We start from the raw sequence: 8,029 nt of genomic DNA on the forward strand, positions 1-8,029 counted from the left end.
TGCGCGCGCATGTGCGGTACAGCGGCGCGCCGTGTGCGTGGACGCGCGCACGGCCGTGCACGTGACAGCTCTGTGGCCAATCAGAGGACTGGCTCTCCTATTTAAACTGGCCTCATCCCCTGAACAAGTTGCTGGCTTGTCTTCAGCTCCTATGTGTTTACCTGTTGCCGTACCTGCCTGTTTTGACCCGGAATTCCTGACGACTCTCCTCTCACCTGGAACCTCTGACCCTTTGGCTAACGTTACCTGGATTGCTGTTGTCTCCTGCCCCTTGACCTTGGCTTGCTCTCATGGACTCCCTCTGAACTCTCCTGCCCTTGACCCTCGGCCTGTGACTCGGATTTGCCTTCATCTCCTGTGGACCCTACCAGACTTACCTACCAGTTCCTGCCTGACCAACGCTTGTCTCCAGTCTTCTGCACCTGCCCTGCTTCTGTCAGCTGCACCAAGTCTGCCTGCCAGCTCCCGGCACCGGTGCCTCCTTGTGCCGTCCCTCCTCTGTCCCAACTCCAGGGAGTGGTCTGCACAGGGTCGCAAAGGTGAGCCGCCCTCAGCATCTCGGTCTCGGTGAGTACAGGTTCTGACAGTACAAGCCAGCCAGATGTCTGAGACCGACAGGGCGCGCTCACCCTTTGAGACGCTGTGCCAACAGGTCTCCGCCTTAACAGAGGCAGTCCAGAAGCTTCAGGAAGGCTACCTCCAGATTGATGGCCGCCTCCAACAACTGGCCGGTTCCCCAGGTCCATCCGCTGCAGCCCTAGCCTCTTCACCCGGACCTTCTGCTGCCCAGGCTCCTGCAAGCCCTGCCATGATGGGGAGTAATCCTGAACCCCGGGTCTCCATGCCCGAGCGATTCTCAGGCGACCGCCGGAAATACCGGGCTTTCAAGAATGCCTGTTCCCTTTACCTGGCCTTGCAACCTAGAACTTTTGCGACCGACGCTGTTAAGGTTGGATTCGTAATCTCTCTCCTTTCTGAGGAGCCTCAAGCATGGGCACACTCCTTAATGGAACAACGCAGTCCAATACTTGACTCTATTGACACCTTCTTCACCCACATGGGGAAATTATACGACGATCCTCTACGTGCAGCCACAGCGGAGGGTACTCTGCACAGCTTAAATCAAGGGAGACGGCCGGTGGAAGACTACACCGCTGAATTTAGAAAGTGGTCTGCTGACACAGGCTGGAATGAGCTGGCCCTCAGGTACCAATACCGCCAGGGCCTCTCTGAGAACCTAAAGGATGAGCTTGCAAGGTCGGCACCCCCTGCCTCTCTGGAGGATTTAATCCAAACCGCCACTCAGCTGGATAGGCGCCTTCGAGAACGTCGTTCGGAGAGGTTCCAGTCCAACCGGCCTAACTGGGTTCCACCAAGATATGCTTCAGTACCTCCGCCTCACCCAGCTCCACCAAACACCTCATTACCCGACCCAGAGCCGATGCAGCTTGGTATAGTACGGGCCCCTCTGACTCCATAAGAGAGACTCCGGAGGCGTCAATCTAACCTCTGTCTGTACTGCGGAGCCGCCGGACACTTTTTGCGCACTTGTCCAGTAAGGCCTTGTAAGTCGAAACCTCCATCTGCTATCAATTTCCCTGTTACCAGTTTGCCTCAGACTTATGTTATCCTATTTCTTTCCCTACAGCTCCCGGAAGGGGCAACACGTCTGCCGGCGATAATTGATTCCGGGGGCCTGCAGCTGCTTCTTGGACTCATCCTTGGCCCAAAAGCTGCGTATCCCCTGCCGTACCAAGGATTTTCAGCTGCAAGTTCATCTGGCTGACGGCTCTCTCCCCCGTTCCGGATTGATTACCCAGGAAACCCTTCCTCTTTGTGCCATCTCAGATTCTGGGCACCGGGAGTTCCTCTGTTTGGACTTGATCCCGTCCCCCATGTTCCCTATCATTCTGGGTCTCCCTTGGCTACAAGTTCATCTGCCCTGCATTGATTGGCTCAAGAAAGAAGTCAGCTTCCCTTCCACCTACTGTTCCCAGCACTGTCTCGCACCCGTTCCAGTCTCCTGCTCCACGTTAGCTACTCCACCTGAAGACCTACAGCATGTTCCTCCAGCCTACCTAGACTCCAAGGATGTCTTTGACAAGAAACAAGCCGATTGTCTCCCACCACATCGGTCATATGACTGCCCCATTGACCTCTTGCCCGGATCTGAAATTCCCTTTGGGCGCATATTCCCCTTGTCAGAGACTGAGTTGAAGACCCTCAAGGCCTATATTGAAGAAAATTTAAGTAAGAAGTTCATCCGTCCCTCCTCCTCGCCAGCGGGGGCGGGGATCTTCTTTGTCGAGAAAAAAGATGGATCGCTTAGACCCTGCATTGATTATAGGGAGTTAAACAAAATTACCATCAAGAATCGGTACCCGCTGCCTCTAATCCCCGAGCTCTTTCAAAGGTTCCGATCAGCTCAGATTTTTTCTAAATTGGACCTCCGGGGCACCTACAATTTGGTCCGAATAAGAGCAGGAGATGAGTGGAAGACTGCGTTCAGGTCCAGATTCGGGCACTTCGAGTATCTGGTCATGCCCTTTGGGCTTTGTAATGCGCCCGCCACTTTCCAGCATCTAGTCAATGACATTTTTCGACAATTTTTAGATGACTTCCTCGTAGTCTACTTGGACGATATTCTCATCTTTTCAGCCACAAAAGAATTACATCGGCAACATGTCAGGCAGGTTCTCACCATCTTGAGACAACACCGGCTTTATCTCAAATCAGAAAAATGCGAGTTCGAAAAGACATCAGTGCAATTTTTAGGATTCATCATTTCTGTGAATGGGGTAGCCATGGATCCCCAGAAAATCAGTGCTATCCAGGAGTGGGCACCTCCAACAGACAAAAAGGGCGTTCAGCGCTTCATTGGCTTCGCCAATTTTTATAGACGATTCATCATCGGTTTTTCATCAATTGTTTCTCCCATCACCAAGTTGACCCGCCAGGGGCACCGCTTCCAGTGGCCACAAGAGGCTCAGGAGGCCTTTATCAAACTCAAAGCGGCCTTTACCTCGGCACCTGTACTTTGTCATCCGGATTCTACGTTACCTTTTGTTCTAGAAGTGGACGCCTCAGAATCTGCTACAGGCGCTATTCTTTCCCAGAGACAGGGACCGAAGTCGCTTCTTCACCCAGTAGCCTACGCCTCTCGGAAACTAAGTCCTCCTGAGCGCAATTACGACGTAGGCGATAGAGAACTACTGGCCATAAAATTTGCACTGGAGGAGTGGAGGTACCTGCTGGAGGGGGCAGCGCATCCCATTATCATTTTCACTGACCACAGGAACCTGGAATACTTAGTCTGCAAAACGCCTTAGGCCCAGACAAGCCCGTTGGGCTCTTTTTTTTGCTCGCTTCAATTTCCATATTACCTATCGTCCTGGCGCAAAAAATGGAAAAGCTGATGCCCTCTCCAGGATGTTTCCAGAGACGCCCGATACTTCCGAGCCCAGCACGATCCTGTCACCTCAAAATTTTTTGCTTCTCCCTCAAACAGATTTGTTGACTGCTCTAAAGACCGCATGCCAACGGTGCCCTGATCATGAGGTTTCCTCCTTGGAGAAAAAGGACGACCTGCTGTGGTCTCGTGGGAAGATTTTTGTTCCAACAGAGGCAAGACAGTTAATCCTCAGCACCTTCCATGATCGTAAATTGGCTGGCCATTTTGGTACCCGTAAAACTTCCGAACTGATCTCTCGCTCCTTCTGGTGGCCTAAATGGAGGTCCGACTGCAAGGATTATGTCTCTTCCTGCATTCGCTGCCAGCGGAGTAAGGGGCCAAACACGAAGACCTGGGGGCTGCTGAAACCCCTTCCTATCCCAGAACGGCCCTGGATTGACATCTCCATGGACTTTATTGTCGATTTGCCTCCTTCAGCCGGGTTTACCACGATCCTAGTCGTGGTGGACCGTCTGTCCAAGATGGCGCATTTCTTGCCCATGGTGGGTACGCCCTCCGCGGCAGACACAGCCAAAATCTTTTTTAAAGAGATTATCAAGCTCCATGGAGTGCCCAAAAGCATAGTATCTGACAGAGGTACTCAATTCACATCCAAATTTTGGAAGGAACTTTGCAGAGCTTTGGAAGTGAAGATCTGTCTGTCCTCGGCCTATCACCCTCAAAGTAATGGCCAGACAGAGCGCACTAATCAAACGCTAGAACAGTATCTACGATGCTTTTGCTCAGTCTCCCAAGACGATTGGTCCTCCTTGTTATCTACAGCCGAGTTCGCTTACAATAATTCCATACATTCTTCCACAAACCAAACCCCGTTCTGGGCTAACTTCGGTTTCCACCCTTCCTTTTTGCCGGACTCCATCCCGGAAACATCTGTGCCAGCGGTCCAGCAAAACTTTCAGAAGTTACAGGAAAGCATGCAGCAAGCTCAGCAGGGCTATAAGAGGTTCCATGACAAGGGGAGGAAGGATTGCCCTGTCTTCAAAGTGGGTGAGAAGGTCTGGCTATCCGCCATCAACCTCAAGTTACCTATTTCCTCTCGGAAGCTGGGTCCAAGGTTCATCGGGCCATTTGAGATCAGGCGAGAAATCAACCCAGTAGCTTTTGAGTTGGCTTTACCCAGGTCCTACAAGATCCACCCTGTGTTTCACGCCTCCCTGCTTAAGCCCGTTGTGTCTGACCCCTTCAACGGTAGAGAAGAACTGCCGCCACCACCAGTGGAGATTGAGGGGGAAAAGGAATTTGAGGTGGAGGCCATCTTGAATTGTAGGAAGAGAGGAAGACAATTACAATACCTCATCAAATGGAAGGGGTATCCCCCTGAAGACAACTCCTGGGAGCCTTCCCGAAATCTCCATGCCCCTCGTCTGATTCGGGCCTTTCATGCGGAGCACCCTGAGGTGATGGACAGTTTGGGCGTCCGGAGTCCGCCCCTTGGGAGGGGGCACTGTCAGGGCTCCATTCCCGGCTCCATTGAGCTCCCGCGCATGCGCGGGGCGACTGGGCACGGGCGCACGTCCGGGCGCAATATGTGCGCGCGCATGCGCGGTACAGCGGCGCGCCGTGTGCGTGGACGCGCGCACGGCCGTGCACGTGACAGCTCTGTGGCCAATCAGAGGACTGGCTCTCCTAGTTAAACTGGCCTCATCCCCTGAACAAGTTGCTGGCTTGTCTTCAGCTCCTATGTGTTTACCTGTTGCCGTACCTGCCTGTTTTGACCCGGAATTCCTGACGACTCTCCTCTCACCTGGAACCTCTGACCCTTTGGCTAACGTTACCGTTGTCTCCTGCCCCTTGACCTTGGCTTGCTCTCATGGACTCCCTCTGAACTCTCCTGCCCTTGACCCTCGGCCTGTGACTCGGATTTGCCTTCATCTCCTGTGGACCCTACCAGACTTACCTACCAGTTCCTGCCTGACCAACGCTTGTCTCCAGTCTTCTGCACCTGCCCTGCTTCTGTCAGCTGCACCAAGTCTGCCTGCCAGCTCCCGGCACCGGTGCCTCCTTGTGCCGTCCCTCCTCTGTCCCAACTCCAGGGAGTGGTCTGCACAGGGTCGCAAAGGTGAGCCGCCCTCAGCATCTCGGTCTCGGTGAGTACAGGTTCTGACAGCCAGCCCTGATAATGCATGAGAGGGGAAGAAATACCTGAAAGTCTTACACTTATACAATACTTAGCATGCATGATATACACCCCAGTCACATCGATCGTGAGACTGAAATCATGCTACTTCACTTGAAGTAGCACAATTTCAAAGTAGCATTTGGCTGGGTTCACACTGATACTACATGACAGTCATACGACCACGGGCATTGCTAGGTGGCAAAAAGACCAGGGTCTTCAGCCCAAAGTCCGAGGCCAGCACTGGGAGGGGGAGGGGCACAGTGGAGTGGCGCAGGGTTTTTTGGCTGGGCGGTGGGGTTGTGTGACTTACCTGACATACATAGACTGTCCTACATACATACATACACTGACATACATACACTGACCTACCTGACCAGGAGACAGACTTCATGTGTCCTGCAGCTCAGCCGTGATGTTCGGTGTGCGGCTTGCCCATCTTCATCACAGTAGGCAGCAACAGAGATCTCATACTGACGTGGCACGGCAGCATTGTAATTCCCACCTTCTGGAGCTTTGCAGCACCTATGATGGACGTCACACGTCCCGCGGTCTTGGCATTGGACCAGTGGGACATCTATCATAGGCGCTGCAGGCTCCAGAAGGCGGGACCTGCTATATTAATGGGCCGCACTCGGCGGTGCTCAGGATAAGATTGGTCGGCACTCGTGGCGGCGGTTGAGGCTAACAATGCAACGGTTGTTGCTTGAGACCCGGGGGTTTTCGAGGACCCATTCGGAGCTCCAGTTTCCCCGGCCCCCACTCCCGACGCCCCTGCATATGACTGTCATCCTACTTTGCTCTGTGACATCCGTCCTACATCAATCCAACTTGAATGAACAGGATACTACTTTGATCCAGCTTTGTGACAGTCTGACTTGTCCTTTGACCAATCAAAACAATCCCAGTGTTGAAGGACTTACATGTGGGACCTGCACTTAAAACGTTTAGAGCTCTCCAACTGGAGTACACTATATCCACGACTGAATACTTTAGATATGGGCAAATATCACACCTACTGAAACGACGGACCAGCCTGTACACTTTCCTCCCGTGGCATATAGCCCAATATTACTTAGCAAAACGCACAAACATTAAGGGCATATCATTGTTCTACTCCCACCTACAGGACAAATTAACATTCACCAAATCTTTTGATATGCAAGCCTGGGAGAAAGAATTCAATGTAGTGTATTCAGCTGATCAGTGGCAGACAGACCTGAGGGTAACATACTCATCCACCAAATGTGTTAATCTTTGGGAATTATTCCAAAAAATCTTATTGAGATGGTATCTCACCCCATTCAGATTGTCCAAGATCGCGAAAGGTCTATCCCCCGGGTGTTGGAGGGAATGTGGGGGAACAGGTACGCTGCTCCATATTTTATGGTCTTGTCCCACTATACTGAATTACTCGCAGCTAATTAAAGACCTCTTAGCACAGGTCCTTAAACCTAATCTGACCCTATCCCCGGGATTGGCGCTACTTTCCTTAGGTATGGATCAGATCCCTTACCACTCTAGAGCGCTTCTGTCCCACATCCTTCTAGCTGCTAGGCTTGCCTTGGTCAGACATTGGAAGACCACCCCGCGACCTACACTGTCTGAAGTTATCCAAATAATCAATACCCATGGCTCATATGAACAACTATTTGCCTCAGGGGTAGGTAAATATACTGAGATTAACAAAATCTGGGAACATTGGAATCAATGGTATACGGCTCAATCCAAGTCTAGTCCTCCATGAGTTAGCTCTTGCCTGGAACGCGGTAGATATATTGTCCAGTGTAAGGGTTGACCGACTGCGTTTATTGTTTATGATGTCCTAGTCTTAGTCTGTTATACTGTTTTTTTTTTTTCCCTTTCTCGGTTATTTTAGTTATATTATCTCATTTTAGTTATTTTGAGACTATTAACATGATATTAGCACGGTTCTACATGGGAACTGGCCCCACAGGCGTAATGGGTTACAGGAATTTAATTACCCTCATCTGTTATGTGTGATACCATCATAGTGTTGTATGACTAAGTTGTTTCTACACCGGGTGACCCATTTCGCCGATATGTTTATTTTCATTTTGTTGGTATCAGTTATGTCTACAGTGTTAAAACTAATAAAAACTATTGAAATTAAAACAATCCCAGTGTGATATAAATTCCTTTTACGGCTGCTTTAATCACCATGTTGGATGTCACAAGTCGACGGTTAAGAAAAGGATCCAACTTTGATCCGACTTCAATGATAGTCTGTCAGAATGTTTATACTGAAATATTAAAATAATATCGAATTTATGAATTAATGCAAATCTTTGTTTTGGGAGATTTTAAATTTTTCCACAATTACAACCAAGTAATTCAAGTTCGTTTATCCATGCTATTTTGAAGACAAGTGACACAACGATATGCTAAAAATATATATTTATTAACTAAAAATACAGTAT

The sequence above is a fragment of the Rana temporaria genome, chromosome 9, assembly GCF_905171775.1.
Source record: "Rana temporaria chromosome 9, aRanTem1.1, whole genome shotgun sequence".
Lineage (NCBI taxonomy): Eukaryota > Metazoa > Chordata > Amphibia > Anura > Ranidae > Rana > Rana temporaria.